Source organism: Ursus americanus, chromosome 12 (genome assembly GCF_024610735.1).
Source record: "Ursus americanus isolate L20-20 chromosome 12, mUrsAme1.1.p, whole genome shotgun sequence".
Lineage (NCBI taxonomy): Eukaryota > Metazoa > Chordata > Mammalia > Carnivora > Ursidae > Ursus > Ursus americanus.
The window spans coordinates 30,084,981-30,106,207 of NC_142138.1; the positions used below are offsets into that span (position 1 = coordinate 30,084,981).

The following is a 21,227-nucleotide window of genomic DNA, read 5'->3' on the forward strand; positions in this document are numbered from 1 at the left end:
TGGGCATCTGCCTTTGGCTCAGGTCATGATCCCAGGGTCCTGGGACTGAGCCTCACATCAGGCTCCTTGCACAGCCAGGAGCCTGCTTCTCCCTCTCCGTCTGCCTGCCACTTTGCCTGCTTGTGCTATCTCTCTCTCTGTCAATTAAATAAATAAAATCTTTTTTAAAAAATCATATTTTCTGGGATGCATTTGTGTAGGTAAGAGAGAGGGCTGAAGATTTATCCAGATAATTCTAAATAATAACAATGATGGGGGAAAGGAAAAGGGAGTTTTCGAAAGCCAGTTGCTAGTGGAAACCAGAATCCCTGCTGCCCTCCACCCCAGCAACGGAGTGAGATAAATACAGAATTTTTACCGAACCCCAAATTCTCTTAAGTGGGTAAGACTGAATTGAAACTTTCAGAAGTCTCTAGGCTACTTTTTGAATGGGAGACTCTAATCAGGAAAAATCAAATGAATGATTTCACAGAAAAGTCACTGAAAATATGAGCAAGAAATAAGAGGAGAGGAAGAATTGAGGGGAGAAATGGAAGAATAAAAAAGGACAAGAATGGAAAGAGGGGAGAGTTTCTATGATACGTTGTGTACAGCACCATCTTCGAAACATCATTAGAAAATGACTCCTTTTCCAGGAAATTAAATATTAAAACATTTGTTAGTTCTTTTTCTACTCTATTGTGAGTTCCTTTTCATATGATTCATTTTTTTCCAGAGTATTACCACATACCTAGCACATAGTAGCTGCTCAATTAATTGCGGGAGGGGGAGGTGGCAGGGTAAGATGAGCTTTTTGAATTTTGAATTTAACTAATTTAATTTTTTTGAATAACTATTTTATTCACATGTGTTATGGACTGAATTGTATCTACCTAAAATCCATATCTTGAAGCCCTAGCCCCCAATGTGAATGTATTGGGGATAGGGCCTCTAAGGAGATAATTAAGGTAAATTGAGGTCATGAGGGCAGGGCCCCCATCCAAATGACGCATGTCCTTATAAGAAGAGGGAGAGATGCCACGAGTGCATGCACAAAGACAAAAGGCTATGTGAGGATGCAGCCAGAAGGCAGCCATCTGCAAGCCAGGAAAAGAGGTCTCACCAGAAACCAATGCTTTTAGCACCTTGATCTTGGTCTTCTAGCTTCCAGAACTGTGAGAAAACAAATTCCTGTCCTTTAAGCCACGTAGTCTATAGTTTTCTGTAAGGCAGACTCAAAAAACTAATACAATATGTTTCAACGATTTGTGAAAGAAAGTAAGTAAAGGAAACCTCATTTAAAACTGAGTCAGGAAATCCTGAAGGGGGAGCTCTCACACACGAGCTACTCACTGCAGGCTGCATTGTCAACAAAAGAAGGAATGTAACAAGGGAGGACATTTTTCACGTAGGAATTTCATCTCTTGCTCTTAATAGGAAGGATGATCCCTCCCTGCCCCCGCAACAACGCTCTAATCACCGCTTGCAGCCAATGGGAAACCACCACAACCTGGGACTCCTGCTATTCTCCACAGAACTTTTGTTTATAACAACCCTCTCCAATTTCCTCCTCAAACCTAATAAAAGCTGACCTTCCCTTTATGTTCTTGGACTCACCCATGGTTCACCATAGCTTGCATGTCCTGAATTGCAATTCTTCTGCTATTCTTGAGTAAATTCATTTTGCTAGTAAAATAACGGTCTATTTTATTTTTTTAGATTGACAGATTAAGGGCGCCTGAGTGGCTTAGTCAGTAGAGCATGCAATGGTTGAGCTCGGGGTTGAGAGTTTGAGTCCCATGTTGGGTGTAGAGATTATTAAAAAAAAAAAAAAAAAGATTAAAAATAAAATGAAAAGTTTCCTTATTACCCTTGTCTCTTTCTCAAATAATGCACCCTTCCCTGCCTGGAAGTCAGTAGGCAGAGTGCTGGTGAACAATATTCTTGTAGACTCATACTAATAAGTCTATTAGCAATGCGATGAAAACTAATGGGCTGTAGCACAGAGATGGTCTTAGACCACAAAGCATATAGGGCTTTGAACCCCTGCCCTCTTTTCCTCTTACCTTGGGATAACTTTCAATTTTTATCTTTATTTTTAAAAATAGATTTTTAAAAATTCCCTCTGCCAGGTTATCAGCAACTATTGTAATTACAAATATGCTACCACCAGCACCTGTTCCACTTGTAGCTGATTACCAACTCTGTTAAATTGTTTATAAAATAGGAGTCAGTGAGATCTAAGCAAGAGCCGAGCTTTTTTATATGAGGAAAGCACACAGGCTTTGATCCCTCATTTGCATTTTCAGAAGTCTTATTTCTTCGTTTTCCAGTTTCTAGCTTTATTTTGGTACTTGAGGTTGCTGGACAAGTAATTTCCAGGTAGCATTTTGTATTTGTAACTGACCAGTCCTCCTCTATGATTTCATGGTTTCAAATTTACTGGCTTTGCCAGGAGATGGCATTGGTTTGCCCAAGAGCTTAGAGTTAATGGCCTCATGTTGCTTGCCTTAGAGAGTGCCACACATGTCCACTTCTCAACCTATCAGTTCTGTATGGCTCCCATGTGCTTTGATGTCTTTTCCTGATGGTTATTACAGAAAGCTAGTTGGAGCAATATATTAACAATTAATCAAGGAGCCCCTTAACTTAGGTGTGAGCTTTCCATCATTAGACATGTATGTGATGGTCTCTTGAAAGGTTCATGATGGGCAGAATTTGGCTGAAGTGTAGACTTTGAAAGCCCCCTACCCGCTGCCTGGCAAGTCTTGTCACTTTTATAGATCACAGCAGACAGTAGAAAACTGTTTCTTACTACTCCCTCCTAGTCTAGAAAGGGAGCAGCAACTTTCTTGCTCCTTAGTTTAAACCTAACCATGCAACCAAATATGACTGTTTCCTCATTCTTAGTCTGATTAAGAGAACCAGCCAGGCCTGCATGTACCCTTAGTTCTTGAGACACACAAGTTCAGAGTCTGACAGGCCTGAATTCAAATCTGAATTCCAGCACTTACTGGCGAAATGACTGTATTCAAGTTTCTTAATGTCTCCAAGCCTCATTTTCCTCATATGTAAAATAGGAATACTACTAGTAGCTACCTCATAGGGTTGGTATGAAGGTTAAATGAGATGGTGTCTGTGTAGAACTTCTTATAGTGCCTTGAGTATAGTAAGCACTCAGCAGCGCTGCTTCATTAACCCCTTGGTGTCCAGTGCCTAGCACAGATTCACCAGAGGTGAGCAACTTTTTGGCCTGAAGACCAATTTAGGATATATTCAATATTTATGAGCTACTTTAAAAGTGGAAATTTAAAGCACATTTAGGTCTCTTGGAAAGAATGCATACCCATACAAATTAAATTGCCTACTTTATTTAAAACAAGAGTGTCAGAAAATAGCACTGCTTATTACCTACAAACATGTCGCTGTCATGATACAACTCTTTAATCTTTCATCCTGAAATTAGCTCATGGTTCAAAAGGGCTCTTAGAACATGGATCGTTCAACTTGGAAACACAGCTAGTAGGCTAACAGATAATTTGACTGACTGGGCCCATCCATATCTTGTCATCATCAATAAATCAACAGGTAGCACATGAAACCATATTCCACACATTCAAGATCAATGCTTCAACTCTCGTTCTCTTCTCACAACATAAAATCTTTTGCTTAGCAAGACCCACATCCTCCTTTTGAAAGTGAGTCTGTAAGAAATTTTTTAAATGGTGATCTAATGGCGATATTTAAAAAATATTTTATTTACATATTTGAGAGAAAGAGAGAGAGTGAGCACAGGGGGGAGTGGGAGAGGAAGAAGCAGGCTGCCCACTGAGCAAGGAGATCGACATGGGCCTCTATCCCAGGACCTGGGATCTTGACCTGAGCCGAAGGCAGAAGCTTAACCAACTGAGCCACCCAGGTGCCCCTCTAATGCAGATTTTTGAGACAGGGCTGGACCTGAGGATATGCATTATTAGGTCCCCAAATGATGCCAGTTAGAGAATCGTTGCCTTAAAATATACAGGAATTGGCTTTTCAAGCTTCTTTCTTAAGCTTTCTGTTTTTTCTTCTGTACATTTTCTAAACAAGAAGCCAGTATAGTGTTAATCTAGAACACCAATTTCAAACCCCAGGTGCCACCTGCTTCAGAGTCTCACTTTGGGATTGATTCCAAATATATGGAGTAAGGCTCAGATCATTCTGACTTTCTTCAGGAATCACTGTTCTAGAAATCCTGATTTCATCAGAGCTTTTGTGATTGCTAAATAGTCTTTCTGAATAGAAGGCAAATATTTTTCTTTTTTTCTTTGGTAATTCTTTTCTTCAAAAGTAAATTATTCTAGCGTGGTCTTAAAAGAATACCTGATCTCAAACTTTTATCTGATGGAGTACTCACATTCTGAAGGAAAATGAAACATCTGGAGCCTTCAAGACCAATCTAGAAGTTTTAATTTTGCAAAAATGTCTTAATGCTGTAGGATCTGGATAAACAAATCCCATTCCCTATGCTGAGTTAAATCAGACACCTGTCCTAGTGCAATAGTCCAGATTTGAAATAATCTTCAGCCCTGCTTCACCTCTATAACCAACAACCTTGAAGAAGCACATTTCACTTTGTCTCAGTAAAGCTGCTTTTTCCCCAGGGTAGGCCATTTTCCATGGCTATCACCTCAACTGACTCACTTACTCTCTAAGTTAAATGATTTGGCTTCTATGTAGCCAAAAGGGCTCAATTATCTTAAAAAAGTCATTGGTTTCTTATTAAGTATCTTTAATAGTCACATACATGAGGACAAAGCATACTTCTCTGAAGGTCATTGTGAAGATGGAACTCTTATAAAATTACTCAGGGTTCAATATTTAACTTCTCAGCAGGGATAAGTTTCCTTCCTGTAAGAGGAAAATACAATATTCAGTGAATGTTTATTGAGCCCAAGTCTTAGGTCTCAAGGAGGAAAGACAAATAAGGCTTAGGACTTCACGGAAGTCATGAGTAGAAAATAAACACTTATTTTAGTGACCGTGATATGACATGATAAGGGCCATACTAATAGGTGTTGAACAATGTGCTGTAAGAGACCACACAGGAAATTATTTACTCTGCCTGAGAGGTGAAAGCCATGGTGGAGGCTCAGGGGAAGCATCATACAGAAAGTGACAGCTGCATTTTGGTTGCAGATACTCTCCGATGATTGAAGGAGTCTTTTTTGTTTCACATGACAAGGGTGAGGGAAATTGGTGGGGAGAAAGGTCTACTTGTACATTTCCATCTTCTGTGGGGTATTTCACTTCTGGGATTTAAAAGTTGATACTTTAAAGTTTCATTTAAAATCAGTCTTATGGTTTTCAATTGGCAGTAATTTGAGCTGTCCCAAATGACTTTTTACACTTTGGTTACACATTCTGATGATGCCTCTGTAGCTACTGCAAATGGCTGAACCACTTGCCAAATTTTGAAAAGTAGGTCATTGATCCAAAGAGTGTGACATTGAATGCACACACAACCAAGAATTACAAATGCCATTTCAGTTCCAGATTCTTCATCTAAGACAATTTGCCAGAACCCTTTGCATAAATCAATAGTTAAGATTAGTTTTAAAGTTCCCCAGTGATCTAAAGGTGCAACTTCTGTGGTTATTGACTATGTATAGGCATCCCTAATCTATACAGAGTCTCATCAAGGTGTCCAGTTAATATGCTTAGACCATTGTAAAACAAAACAAAACAAAACACAGGAATTTTCAGAGAAGGGTAAATTATTTCTAGAAGTGTTATTTCTTTCACTTTCTTTCTCCAAACAATTTTACTTACAGGAAAGAAACTTATTATACTGAATAATTACTCATAAACTCTATGAAGAATTCATCTATGTGCTCCATCAGGTCATTTATCTGGAGCATCTTGTGACAAAATAATTCTTCTGACTTTGCTCTGAATAATCTCTGTGAGTTCACTTAACACAGACATAATTCTCTTCCCATCTGACTGAGGAATGCCTTTAAACTCCTTTAATTACTCCAGGCCACATTCTTCCAGAATAGCACCAATGTATCTGTAACTGTTGCTTCCTTTAATGATTCTGGTTTGTCACAGTGGGTATATAACAATGACGACCTTTCATGGAGAGACCCACACTCACAGTGTTTATTACACACTATTAACAGGATCCTTAGGACAACCTTGTGATGTATATATCATTATTGCTTTATACAGGTGGTGTTGAAAACCACAGTGCAAGGGCAGTAAGCAAAGGTTACTAAACTAGTTTGTGGTAAACTTGGGATGTTAACTAGAGTCTTTGTTTTCCAAAGCCTATTTTAGTAAGACTCACAAAATAATGATTTGGTTTAGCTAAGTCCTTTGTTTAGTGAGAGAAACTACTTTAAATTTATTAAGTATATTAGAAGTATTTTGATTGCTAGGGACAAAACACCCAACTCAAGCTAGTCTAGTCAAAAATGGGACTTTATTGGTTCCATTGTCTGCAGGAGAGAACAGTGATGCTGGCACACTGGAGACAGGGACTCTTGCTCTCCCAGCTCTCTCTCTCCATCTCTTACCTTTTCTCTTTACACACCAGATAACAAATGCTGTTGAAGATATGGAGAAAAGGGAACCCTCATACATTGTTGGTGGGAATGTAAACTGGCACAGCCACTCTGAGAAACAGTATGGAAGTTCCTCAAGAAATAAAAGTAGAGAGGGAGGAGTCCAAGAGGGCAGAGAAGTAGGAGACCTAAATTTTGTCTTGTCCCAGTTATTCAGCTTGATAGCTAATCAATCAGTCTGAACACCTGAAAACTCAACCAGAGATCTAAGAAAAGAATAGCTACAACTCTACAAATAGAAAAGCGACCACTTTCTGCAAGAATGACAACATGAGAACAAGAGGCAGTACTGACTGCCAGGGACCTAATCGGTATGGACATAAGTAAGATGTAGGAACTAGAGTTCAGAATAATGATTATAAAGATACTAGCTGGGCTTGAAAAAAGCATAGAAGACACTAGAGAATCCCTTCCTAGAGAAATAAGAGAACTAAAATCTAAACTAGTCTAAATCAAAAAGGCTATTAATCAGACGCAATAAAAAATGGAGGCTCTAACTGCTAGGATAAATGAGGCAAAAGAGAATTAGTGATATAGAAGACCAAATTATGGAGAATGAAGAAGCCGAGAAAAAGAGAGATAAACAACTACTAGATCATGAGGGGAGAATTGGAGAGATAAATGATACCATAAAGTGAAACAATATTAGAATAGCTGGGATCCCAGAAGAAGAAGAAAGAGAGAGAGGGGCAGAAGGTATATTGGAGCAAATTATAGTGGAGAACTTCCCTAATACGGGGAGGGAAACAGGCATCAAAATCCAGGAGGCACAGAGAAACCCCCCTCAAAATCAATAATAATATGTCAACACCCCAACATACTATAGTGAAACTTACAAATCTCAGAGACAAAGAGAAAAATCCTGAAAACAGCTCAGGACAAGAGATCTGTAACCTACAAGGGTAGAAACATTAGACTGGCAGCAGACCTATCCACAGAGACCCAGCAGGCCAGAAAGGACTGGCATGATTTATTCAGGGTGCTAAATGAGAAAAATATGCAGCCAAGAATACTTTATCCAGCTAGATGTCATTCAAAATAGGAGTGATAAAAAGCTTCCAGGAGAAACAGAAACTAAAGGAATTTGTGATCACCAAACCATATCTGCAAAAAATATTAAAAGAGATCCTCTAAGCAAAGAGAGGGCCCAAAAGTAACACAGACCAAAAAGGAACACAGAATACATACAGTAACAGTCACTTTATAGGTAATACAAGGGCACTAAATTCATATCTTTCAATAATTACTCTGAATGTAAATGGGCTAAATGCCCTAATCAAAAGACACAGGGTATCAAATCAGGTAAAAAAGCAAGACCCATCAATATGCTGTCTGCAAGAGACTCATTTTGGACCCAAAGACACCTCCAGATTTAAAGTGAAGGGGTGGAAAACCATTTATCATGCTAATGGACATCAGAAGAAAGCTGAGGTGGCAATCCTTATATCAGACAAATTAGATTTTAAACCAAAGATTGTAATAACAGATGAGGAAGGACACTATATCATAATTAGAGGGTCTATCCAACAAGAAGATCTAACAATTGTAAATATTTATGCACCTAACATAGGAGCAGCCAGTTATATAAGCCAACTAAAAACAAAATCAAAGAAACTCATCGATAATAATACAATAATAGTAGGGGACTTTAACACCCCCCTCACTGCAATGGACAAGTCATTCAAGCAGAAGATCAACAAGGAAATAAGGGCTTTGAATGACACACTGGACCAAATGTATTTGATGTACTTCACAGATACAGTCAGAACATTCAATCCTAAAGCAATGGAATACACATTATTCTCAAGTTCACATGGAACATTCTCCAGTATAGATCACATACTGGGTCACAAATCATGTCTCAACTGGTATGAAAAGATTGGGATTATTCCCTGCATGTTTTCAGACCACAGTGCTTTGAAACTTGAACTCAATCACAAGAAGAAAATTAACAACACAAGAAACAACAGGAGTTGGGGAGGATGCAGAGAAAGGGAAACCCTCTTATACTGTTGGTGGGAATGCAAGCTGGTGCAGTCACTGTGGAAGGGATGGTAGGTTCCTCAAAAGGTTGAAAGTAGAGCTATCCTATGACCCAGCAATTGCACTCCTGGGTATTTACCCCAAAGATACAAATGTAGTGATCCAAAGGGGCACCTGCACTCTAATGTTTATAGCAGCAATGTCCACAATAGCCAAACTATGGAAAGAGCCCAGATGCTCATCAACAGATGAATTGAAAAAGATGTGCTATATATATATGTATATTTACCATTTGCAATGACGTGAATGGAACTAGAGGGTATTATGGTAGCAAAATAAGTCAGTCTGAGAAAGACAATTGTATGAACTCACTGATATGTGGAATTTAAGAAACAAAACAGAAGATCATAGGGGAAGGGAAGAAAAAATAAAGGAAGATGAAACCAGAGAGGAAGACAAACCACAGGAGACTCTTAATCATAGGAAACAAACTGAGGGCTTCAGAGGGGAGGGGGGTGGGGGAATGGGATAGACTGGTCATGGGTAGTAAGGAAGGCACATATTGCATGGTGCACTGGGTGTTATACGCAACTAATGAATCATCGAACCTTGCATCAGGAACCAGGGATGTACTGTATGGTGACTAACATAATGTAATAAAAAAAACATTAAATAAATAAATAAATAAAAGTAGAACTACCGTATGATCTAGCAATCTCGTTCCTGGATATATATCCAAATGAAACAAAACCATTGTCTTAAAGAGATATCTGGATTCCAGTTTTCATTGCAGCATTATTCACCGTAGCCAAGTAGGAAAACAACCTAAGTGTCTTTGGATGAATGGGTCAAGAAAATGTGGTATATGTGTACAGTGGAATATTATTCAACTAAAAAAAAAAAGGAAATTCCGTCTTTTGCAACAACATGGATAAAATGCCCTCCAGGAGGGCATTATGCTACGTGAAATAACCAACAGAGAAGTATAGATACTGTAAGGTATCATTTATATGTGGAACCTAAAAAAAGAAAGTCAAACTCATAGAAACAGAGAGTAGGAAAGTGATTGCCAGGGACTGGGGAGAGGGGGAAAATAGAGAAACTAGCAAAAAGGTACAAACTTTCAGTTTTAAGATGAATAGGCTCTGAGGATATAATGTAAGACATGGTGACTGTAGTTGACAATGCTAGACTGTATAACTGAAGTTTGCTAAGAGAGTAGAACTTAAATATTCTCATCAAGAAATAATAATTTTTAAAAAAGAGTAAGTTGAAGGTAATGGATGTGCTAAAAAAAAAATACAAAAAAATTTCTTTAAGGCAAACTTCCTCTACTTGGTAGGAAATAAAGCCTCCAGCTGCATCCCTGCCTGGTTTGGGTCACATGCCGACCTTCAGACTCAGCAAGTGTGTCCCCTCAAAATGGGGTTCTATCACACGCAGCCCTCATTAGAACTTCCACATGTGTGGAGTTAGGGAGAGAGAAGTTTCCAAAAAAGAAAAAAGCATTCCCAGAAGGAAGGTCTCCTGGTCCCCATACTGTGAGATCTCGATGAGATTACTAAATAGAAGGTTCTATACTAATTTTATAAGAGGACCTCTCCATAAAATTTTTTACTTCCATTTTCATAACATGAGAAGTGCATTTATCATACCACTATCTAAATCAGAATTTCTGATTTTCTTAGGCCTCAACCATATTTCCTTACTCTACATTGCACCTAGCATAATGCCTGGCACCCAGCAGATGTTCAAACACTATTTTTGAAAGTATAAGAACGTCTCACACATTTACCTTCATCCTACTGCTTCGCTTGTAAGAATAAAGCATTTGTCACTATTTCCCCTCTAAAACAATATATTAAAGTGGTATGAATTCTGTGGTTTTCTTGTGGAGACATCCTTACATGTAAAAAGCAAATTTATCCTGTCACTGAAATGCTCATCCACAACAGCCAAACCTAGTTCTAACCCTAGCTCTGCAGTTTGCTAAATGACATCAATTCTCCACACTGTGGATGACAAGGTGTGTGTGTAACTGGAATAAAAGCCAGGGCAGGGAGACTCACAGATAGAACTCTAATCCATCAAACAAAAGTAAGCAACAGCAATTCAAATCTTTATTGAAGACTCTTGGAAAATATAAAATGAACAAACATTTCTTCAAAAAAGACATACAAATGGCTAACACACACATGAAAAAATGCTCAACATCTCTTGGCATCAGAGAGATACAAATCCAACCACAATGAGATACCACCTCACACCGGTCAGAATGGCTAAAATGAAGAAGTCAGGAAAGAACAAATGTTTGTGAGGATGTGGAGAAAGGGGAGCCCTCCTACACTGTTGGTGGGAATGCAAACTGGTGCAGCCACTCTGGAAAACAGTATGGAGGTTCTTCAAAAATTTAAAAGTAGAACTACCATATGATCCAGCAATCGCACTACTAAGATTTACCCAAAGAATACAAAAATAGTGATTCAAAGGAGCATATGCACACCAGTGTTTATAGCAGCAATGCCCACAATAGCCAAACTATGGAAAGAGCCCAGATGTCCATTTACTGATGAATGAATAAAGAAGATGTGCTATACATATACACTGGAATATTACTCAGCCATAAAGAGAATAAAATCTTGCCATTTGCAGTAACGTGAATGGAACTAGAAGGTATTATGCTAAGTAAGTCAGTCAGAGAAAGACAAATACCATACGATTTCACTCATATATAGAATTTAAGAAATAAAACAGATGAACATAGGGCAGGGAAGGAAAAATACAATAAGGTAAGAACAGAGAGAGAGGCAAACCATAAGAGACTTAACTATACGGAACAAACTGGGGGTTGCTGGAGGGGAAGTAAGTGAGAGGGTGGGGTAATTGGGTGGGCATTAAGGAGGGAACTTGGTATAATGAGCGCTGGATGTTATACGCAAGTGATGAATCACGAAATTCTACCCCTGAATCTAATAATGCAGTATATGTTAACTAAATTGAATTTGGATAAAAAATTAAAATTAAAAAAAAGAAAAAAAATATACGAGGTAATCTAATTTGTTACTCTGTACTTACAAAATTTTTGTCTGCATTTCTCTTGTTCTTAGTTAATTGAATATTATTTATTAAATGTCTCCTATGTGGCAGACATGCTTCTGCAGTGGACAATGTCCCAGTGCCCATACAGCCTGTATATCTCCCATACCCCTAAATCCCCACCATACCCCTTGCACTCAACCTCAAATTGACTGTCGAGTTTAGGCAGATGGGGCTCTTCACTTCCATGGCCTCTCATTGCCTTCTAAGGTCTTTTTTATCTCCTTGAATCCTGCACTTTTTTTTTCTTCTTTCTAAAAACAATTGCCCTCATCTTCACATGCAAAATCTAGCGACCTCTAGGTAGCTCTTATCCTCCCTGGGAGCAGTGGTGATGTGAATGCGGGGGGAGAAAGAGCCGCGCTGCAAAGAAGGGCTTTTCTTTAGTAAATGGGGGCATGCATGGGGGACTGTAGGTGGTAGGGGAATGGAACAGACTGCAAACACCATAATAGATGCATTGTAGTATCTTTCTTTTAACTGCATGGCATGGTTTTTTTAAACTGTTTTTTCTGTGTTTCAGAGACTGAAGAAGGAGGAAGAAGAGGAGAAAAAAGGGAGGGAAGAAGATAATAGATAAAGGAATGAACTGCAGCTGAGGAATGGGCAGGAAAGAAGAGATTTCTAATTCTAGGCAACCTCTTTCTACCTGGTGACTTCTTTCTCATCTCGGTAAGTGCCTCGTATGCCAACCTTCCTCTCTCACAGGCCACAGTCATGAAGGCCCCACGTTGTACTTTTCTCTTACCTCAGAGACTTTAGTTTTGGAAATCTGTGTAGTGGGAGAAAAAAATGCAGAAAAATGGTTGACTGCAAAAGGAATCATAGGAATTAACCAGTAAAATGGCTTAAAATCATATTGCAGGCTTTGGAGTCATTGACATTCTCCTTTAATCTATCAGAGCCTGATCTAGTAACTTTTTTTTTTAATTTTATTTATTTATTTGACAGAGAGAGACAGCGAGAGAGGGAACACAAGCAAGGGGAGTGTGAGAGGGATAGGTTGGCTTCCGCTGAGCAGGGAGCACGATGCATGGCTCAATCCCAGGACCCTGGGATCATGACCCTAGCCGAAGGCAGATGCTTAACAGCTGAGCCACCCAGGTGCCCCTGATCTAGTAACTTCATTTGGCTTTCTCTAACCAAGCATCTCTTCACCAAATATTCCAGAAGAAAGATGACCGACAGCTTTCAAGTAGCTAGTGTTCATGTATGTTGATGAAACCTACAGGCTTTATTTTTTTTAATATTTTATTTATTTATTTATTTATTTATTTATTTATTTATTTATTTATTTATGAGAGAGAGGGCACCTGTGCGGGGTGGGGAGGAGCAGAGGGAGAGGGAGAGAGAGAGAATCTCAAGCAGATTCCATGCCCAGCGCAGAGCCACATGCAGGGCTCAATCTCACGACCCTGAGATCATGACCTGAGCCAAAATCAAGTATTGGTCAACTAACCGACTGAGCTACCCAGGCGCCCTTACAGGCTTTATTATTTGAAGTCCAGAGATATTTCCTCGTATATATATCAAAAATACTTCTGAATTCCTGAATAGAGTAAACTTTCATTTGAAAGGAGTTTATGGGTGAAGACAGAACTGCCTTTGAGCTGGTGTGAACGCGAAGTGGGGAGTCCGTGTGTCTTTGCAAATAAACTTCAAAGAATTCACGAGAACTGGGGAAAGGTGCTGTAGCTCACTGCCTTGCCTGTAGCTGAGGCTCACAGAAGCTTAGCACAGGGTTGAAGAAATTGATGTACAACTCACATGAACATCAGGAGTTTCCTTTTATTGGAAAACTTTTGCGGTTTTGGACGTCTCTTACAATATAAAGACCTGAGTTGCAGTTTAGTTCACAGGCATCTAAAGCTGGCGCTAGAAGCAGTTGAGAAGATTTTACACTGGACCTGTCCAGAACCTCGTCAATAGATTTTCTGAACGCCTTCTTATTTTTGACAGTTGCCTCATTCAAATTGAGGTAGTCTTTTAAGTTTCTGTCTAAATTGGACTGGCATCTTTAGGTATATTGGCAGCATTTTAAAATCCACTTATTTTTAAGAACATGTGAATTTGAAAAGAGCATATATGCAAAGTGTTGGATTAGGAAAGTTCCCTACAGAGTGTCTGGATGTGTTCTAACTATAGCATTTGGCAAATACATAGCTGTCACTCCAAAAAGATAGCTAATGTTCAAGTTAATCTGAAATATCTACTTGAAATCTGATTTATTTTTTCCAAGTTGGTCTGGAAACTCAGCAGTTCACACTTACGGGCTAGAATGAAGGGAAATGAAGGAAAGTGTTCTAGTAATTTAATTCCATATACTTTAAATTTTACACTGAACGTTCGAGAGCTCCCCAAGCAAATTTTGAATATCAGTCTACAATTTAAATTAGATTTAATGTGTGTAAGTTCCCAAATAAGACTGCAGCTACACTGGACATTAAACAGTCATTCTTGTTTTAATTAATGTTAATACCCAGGCCCAGATTCATCTCTATTTTGGACCATGAATAACCAAATACTGATGATCACCTTTGCTGATTAAAGCTGTTGTCTTAATCCTTTTGGGGTGCTATTACAAAGTTGCAGAAACTGAGTGGCTTGTTAACAACAGAAATTTATTTCTCACAGTTCTGGAGACTGGGGAGTCCAAGATCAAGGTGCTAGCAGATTCAGTGTCTGGGGTAGGTCTGCTTTCTGGTTTATAGATCGCAACTTCTCACTGTGTCCTCACTGTTGGAAGGGGCTAAGAGCTCCCTTGGGTCTCTTTTGTAAGGGCACCAACTGCCTCCCAAAGACCCCGCCTTCTAAAATCATCATTTTGATCATTAGGATCTTAACAGATGAATTTTGGGGAGACACAAACAATTAGACTATAGCAGCTCTGGATCAGATATCAACAGGATTCTTGGGATTTGGATCTGGAGTTTACAACAATCTTTCCTGGGACTAAAGCAGAGCTAAAATTCACTTCCTTGGTATTTGAAATCTATCCTTAGTGTATAGATGGGGCTTTGAAGAGGACTAATTCTGATAGACACTGTTGTTTGCCCACCCTGAATCCTTTCCACCAGAACCTTGATTTTGTTTAGGTATATCCTTGTCTCCCATGCAGTCATGTGTTTCAAAAGAAGCTGCCCCGAGCTTGATTTGCTTAAATGTCAATCACTTTCTTTGGTAGTATTTGGTTCAGTGATGGACGTGAGACCGAGACCTGGCCAACAAAACTAGAGGCACAGTCTGCTAGGTAAGGGAGGGAGAGGGGTTCTGAGGAACAATCTTGAGAGAGAGTTCTGAGAAGATACATTTCTGTATTCCTCTGAATGGTATTGTGTCTGAATGTGATGCCCGGAACAGCGGCAGCCATTTTGATACCAGCCTGAGGGTAATGCTGTTATTGAGAAAGGAGCAGCAGAGCTGGAAAGAACCTGGGTCTTTGATGACAATGATAAGCCGCTGAGTCAATTAACTACCCCTAGACTTCTTCTTTTGTGAGATAATAAATTTTCCAATTGTTACACCATTGGGTTGCTTTTACTGCCAGCCAAATGGACCATAACTGATAAAATTGTCCAAGTGGATTTGGAGCATTAGTTGATTCCACTGCTAAAATAGCTTTTTTTGTGCCAGAACTTAAAATAATGTACATTTTTACTATTTTATCAAAGATGAAACTATATGAGACAGCTTAGTTGAGTCATGCCATTTTGAGCAAGAATCAAAGCTAGTCTGTGTGATCCAGGTGATCCAGCAAACTTTAGTGTCACTTATTAAATTGGGCTAAACACACCTCTGTTTCTCAGGAGTCCTTTCAGGATAAATTCATTTATATAGTTTCAAAGTACTTTTAGAAGAAAGATATGTCATGAATTCAAATAATTATAGCCTTTTCTGGCATGTCTTTATATCTACATAGGAAAAAGACTTCTAACATTTCCTCTTCTGAGTCTATGGGGTAATCATGCTTGCATACTATTGTAATTTCAGTCGTAGTAAAGAAAAAAATATTTAAGGATATCATAGAGAAAATTTTAAAGATGTACTCCCCAGACCAATTCCCCTTGTACTTGTGGAACCAAATACCCACCCATATGTAACACATTAAGCATATAGAATTTTACTAGATTTCCGATGCACTCATTGAGTATTTACTCTGCGACGTCATGCAAAAATCCACAGGACATTTTTGAAGCAGATCTGAAGAAGGAAAGTAAAATTCAGGTATTTTAAGAGGAGACACATACCATGCTCGTGGATAGACGGATTCAAATGGAAACATGCTACATTTTCATCAGCAAGAGGATAAATGACTATTGGAATATTAAATAGCATTGAAAAATACATACATTTACATAAATGGAGCATCCATATATACAAATGAACAGAAAAAGAAGGTTCAGAAGAATATATGCAATATGATTGTATTAATATAAAGTATGGAACTGATGAGGGAAACAAAGGCAGAAGGAAATGTAGATAAAATTAAATCTCCTGCAGCCCACTGACAAACACTTGAGATAGGCAGATTATAATATTCCTCCAGGATCTTGAGTCTTCTTTAACATATGAAAGTCCTTTTGGAACTTCCCTTATCTTTTTACTTCCCCCAACCCCAAGGTATATAATCACTTGCTCTCCTCATAATTTCGGGGCAGCAGGGAACAGCAGCAGACGCAGCTCCTTCTGCCCACAGGTCCTGTCCCCATGTTTTAATAAAACCACCATTTTGCATTGAATACGTCTCAAGAATTCTTTCTTGGCTGTCGGCTCTGGACCCCACCAACCTTACTAACATTTCAAAACTACATCAGAACCATATAAAATGAGACTATTTTTTAGGGATATGTACATTTATGTAGTAAGTACAAAAAAACTCATGGTGATGATAATCACATTTAGGATAATTTTTACTTCTGTGTACTAGGAAAGGAAATGGGATTGGAGAGAGAAGCAAATGGTAGTTTCAATTCAAATTATATTGGAAATATTTTATTTCTTAAGTTGAATGATGAGTACCTGCATCTTCACTCTATTATTTTTGTAGCTTTTTTGTCTGAAATTTTATAATACCTTAAAAATGAAACAAAATAAAAATCTCAGTTTTCTTCCTAATGGCAGTGCTGACAATTTTCACAGCCATGTGAGGACAAGAGTCTCACTTTCAGTCTAGAAGATTCTAGAATGGGTACATTCACTGTAATGTTTTCTAACTATAGGGGCAGAAGCTCCTTAATATTTATATAAGAGAGCTAGACAAACACATGAGTCTAATCAGATTATGTGGCTGGTTTATAATTTATTATTTTTCTTTTAATGCATATCTAAGGTACTAGACATCTACAGGTCTGATTGTACTAGACAGTGATGTAGTTTTTGAATATAGGTGAGGTCAGTGGGGTCTGGAGCCAATGGCCAAGAAAGAATTCTTGAGACGTCTTTAGTGCAAAATGGTGGTTTTATTAAAGCACGGGGCAGGACCTGTGGGCAGAAGGAGCTGCTTCTGCCGCTGCTTCCTGCTGCCCCCGGATTTTGAGAAGCAAGTGATTATATACCTTGGGGTTGGGGGAAGTAAAGATAAGGGAAGTTCCAAAAGGATTTTCACGGGCTAAGGAAGACTCACAGGGTACTAAAGGCCTTGCTGCTGTCAAACTAAGGTTGCTTTTCCCTCTGGCAAGGCATTAACATTAAGACAGTTAGCTTCCTGGAGGAACAATATACTCTGCCTGCCTCAAGTGTTTGTCAATGGGCTGTAGGTTATAAGGACATTTAATTTTATCAATGTCTCCTTCTGCCTTTGTTTCCCACATCAGATAGTACTCTAGCAGGCAGATGATACTGTTTGGTTACTCTTCCCCTGCAAAGAAATGAAAATCATCTATATCTTCTGTTATGTTTGGTTTGTTGTCCCACTGCATCTTACGGTATCTTCTCTCTTAAACTGAACACCGCAAACCTCTCCTTCATGGCCGTTCTCTTTATATTTGTTTGTGTGGTTATTTTACCAATGTCTGTCTTCCAGACAGGATTGCGAGCTCCAAAGTGGCAGAGACTATCAGTTTTATTCTCTTGTATTCCCAGACCTTAATAAAGTTTCCGGCACAGAGTAAGTGTTCGATATATATTGGCTGAATGGTTTGAATAAAATATGATCACATCACTTTTTTCTTTTGCTCACCAGAGCCGACTGATATCAAGACCTTCTCAAACCTTCCCCAGTGACAGGAGGAAATACCTTACTGTCTTTCTACCAAATCTCTCTGCCTTTTTTTTTTTTTTAATTCTTATCGCTATTTGACTATTTTATTTTAGTTTTCCCCAAACTGAAGCCTGACTTGGGTACAAAGATTGGGTACAAAGAGAGATGATATCAGGAGACATGAGGAAGGAAATGGGAAGAGTGAGGCAGCAAAGAGGACAGGCTCATGAAGGAGACTGTGGCAAACCCAGCCCTGAGGGAACAGGGTCAGGGAGTTCACTCCCCCAGCTGACTTGCTAGAGAACCTGATGGCAAGAATTGGGTGGCTTCTAGAAATTGAGTAGGTCAAGTCAGCTGGCTACTATCTCATTGCTCCAGCAGGTTCTGGGGACATAGCTGAGATATGAACTACAGAGTCAGTAGCCAGACATGGTTCAGAAAGATCTAGGTTTGAATCCTGCCTTTTCCACTGTACCAGTTGTACTTGCTTTGGGCTGCAAGTAATGGAAAACCTGACTGTAACAAGTCAAACAATTAAAAAAAAAAGTATTGACATAACTGGAAATCCAAGGAAGGAAGAATGACCTTTAGAGTTTAATCAGTGGCTCTGGCTCTTTTTTCTTTATATTTCTCTCATTCAAGAAGTCTACATGCTTTCCTCTCTTTGCTTGTCACCAGGTTGCCTCCATCCTTGGTGACTGTGCATGCACATCACCTTCCCAACACCAGCCTTTTTTCTTTGCTGGGAAAGCTCAGATTTTGTCAAGCATTTATCTTTCTATATATTTGGAAGTTTGACTCTCTACAGCCTAAAAGAAAATGTTAATTATTCAAAACAAACATGGTAATTCTGTTCTTCTTGCCAAACTTTGGTTTAGTTATAGGCATGTGATGTTACCATGGCCAGTGTTAAAAAGGGAATCAATCTATGATTCCCAGAATTGTGGTAGCCAGCCCGAGGAGACAAGTACAAGAATCAAGTCAACATGCTAAGCATGGAGAAGAAAGGTGGAAAACAACTGGGTTTTGTTAAGGACATTGCTTAGCCATGGAATTAACTTAAAATTCCCTATCTACCTTTAGACCTTGTGTTTGTGAAACAACACATTTTCCTAATTTAGAAGTCAATTTTAATTAGATAACTTATGTGCTGCCAAAAATCATCCTAAGTGATGCCATGGCAAAAACCTCTTATAGTTCCAAGCCTTGTCTCTGTAAATCACTGTGTTCAGAGAAAGAGTGGGCTTTTCTTATAAGGGCTGTCTCTTACAAGTGAGGAGACTATTTTGCAGGAATCCCAAGTCAACCTCCCTTTGTGCCTCATTTGCCCAGATGGGATCATCTTATTCTGTAAGCAATTCTTGTCTTCAAGGAAATGCCATGTGCTAATTGTCATAGGCCTGGAACCAATTACTGGGTGAGTGTGTGGGTGGGTAGGGTGGGTGGTGAGGGTGGTGGTGGTGGGATTATCTTTAGATGCTTCAGGAGTTTTTCTCCAAGTGTAGGCTGTAATACAATGGAGTAGTGGTAGAAAAAGGACAGTGAGGATGAATACTGAGTAGGCCAACAAAGTCTTCTCCCCAGACTACTTGCAAACTGCATCTAAAAAATGGGGATAGTAGTTATACCATCTTCATAGAATTGTTGTGAGCCTCAAATGGAATAACATTCTGCCTGACACTGAGCAAAGTATTGAACAAATGTTATTATTATTGTTTTTGATGGTATTTAGAAATCTTAGCCCCTTGCCCTGTCCTTTGGCATACAGCTCATATTCAAATAAGTCATGTTTTTATCCCATGTTACAGTTCAGCAATTTCAATAGCAAGGAACAGAGAGTCACTCATCTGGCATTTCTTAAGAAAAAAGGGATTTAACTAAAGGACACAGACAAATTGAAAAGTGATGTCTCTTTCCATTTGCATCTCTGCTTTAACAATACTAATTCTCCTTGAGGCACTGCAAATGCCTCTTATTGAATAAAGGGAAGGACACAAACAAGAAAGTACAGGGAAATAAAGTGCATCAATATATTTGAGAATACAACATCCTTGCTACAAATGTCCTTAATATAAATAGCTAAAGAAGAATCTAGTTACTTTGCTTATGATTTTAAGCTATGTCATATGTTACTGACTTCCCTTAGTTAGGTGTCCACCATGGTCCCGTCAGCTAAAGATTGAATCACACAGTCCATATACCTGCAGCATTCTGTGGGATTATGGGTGGGAAGATAGGCAACACAGTTATTCTGAGGCTTTTCCAGGCCATAAAATTCTCATTGTGATCACTCTTGCTTCAGCCCTCCTTGGAGATGCTATTTGTTGGCTACCTTCCAGCCATTTCCTACCATCCACACCACCACTGCTTCTTCCTTCTTGAAAGAGCATATCTTCCCCAATATGTATACTAGAAATGCCTATGGTTTCCCAGCCCACGGTGCAGCTAAGGCAGGGACATATGACCCTAGTGTGACCAATGGCACTTGAGCTTTTCACCCAAGATCTAGAAGAGGTTTTCCTTCCTAATACAAAAAATAAATGCCTTTCTCTTTCTCTCTCTCTGGCCAGAACTTGTTATATCTGAATATAATGTCTACAACTGCTAGTTTGCAAACAAAGAGTAAATGTTGATGATGTGCTGGAATCTGAGCAAAAAATATGGAAAATACTGAGTCTTAGACTCTGTTGAGCCACTGCACCAACTCTGGAACTGCCTTGCCTATGGATTTCTTGTTAGGTGATTAAATGTTCTTATTTTTTTAGACACTTATAGTCTGCCATTTTGTTCTTTTCAGTCAGCTCCATTTCCTGTTTTTACAACCTACTCACCTCATTCTGTCTTCTTTCTATACGTTATCTAGTGTGTGCTTCAAGCTAATGTACTATCTGCTACCCCAGAGTCAGGTGCTTGGTGTTGAACTTCTGTTGTTCCCACTGGCTGGTGCACAGCCCTTGGGTCACAGTTCCATCAATATTAATTGAGCACTGATGGTGCTCTGGGCACCAAATTAGGGACTAGAGATGCATAAGACATAGGTTCTGTCTTTGAGAAGATGTCTGTGTTCTGTGAGAGATTCATATAAACAAATAATTCAGATAATGTGACAAATAGATGATAAAGTTATACACCAGGAATTACGGGTCAGAAGACCTAAACAATCTTTATCTGGCTTTCTCTACTTTTAATCCTTGTTTAAGGAGTGGAAGTCAGAAAATGACCTATAGGGTCATGCTAACATTAGCTCATATCACACTACTATTTGGACATTTTTATTCGTGCCTAGAAGAATCCTCATTTCAGCATTTAGAAGAGCTGTTGAAACCCTTTTCCATTCTTTGAGACTTAATCACATTACTCTC

The 21,227-nt window shown here is 39.0% G+C and overlaps 1 long non-coding RNA gene across 1 annotated transcript in view; it reads left to right on the plus strand.

Moving 5' to 3' along the window:
• LOC123794974 (uncharacterized) overlaps positions 1-12,578 on the plus strand; it is a 75,009-nt gene extending 62,431 nt beyond the window's left edge. The window contains exon 4 of the long non-coding RNA XR_006780289.2: positions 12,190-12,578. This is a non-coding gene — a long non-coding RNA (uncharacterized LOC123794974). The remainder of the gene's footprint in view (positions 1-12,189) is intronic.
• Positions 12,579-21,227: the final 8,649 nt, after the last annotated feature.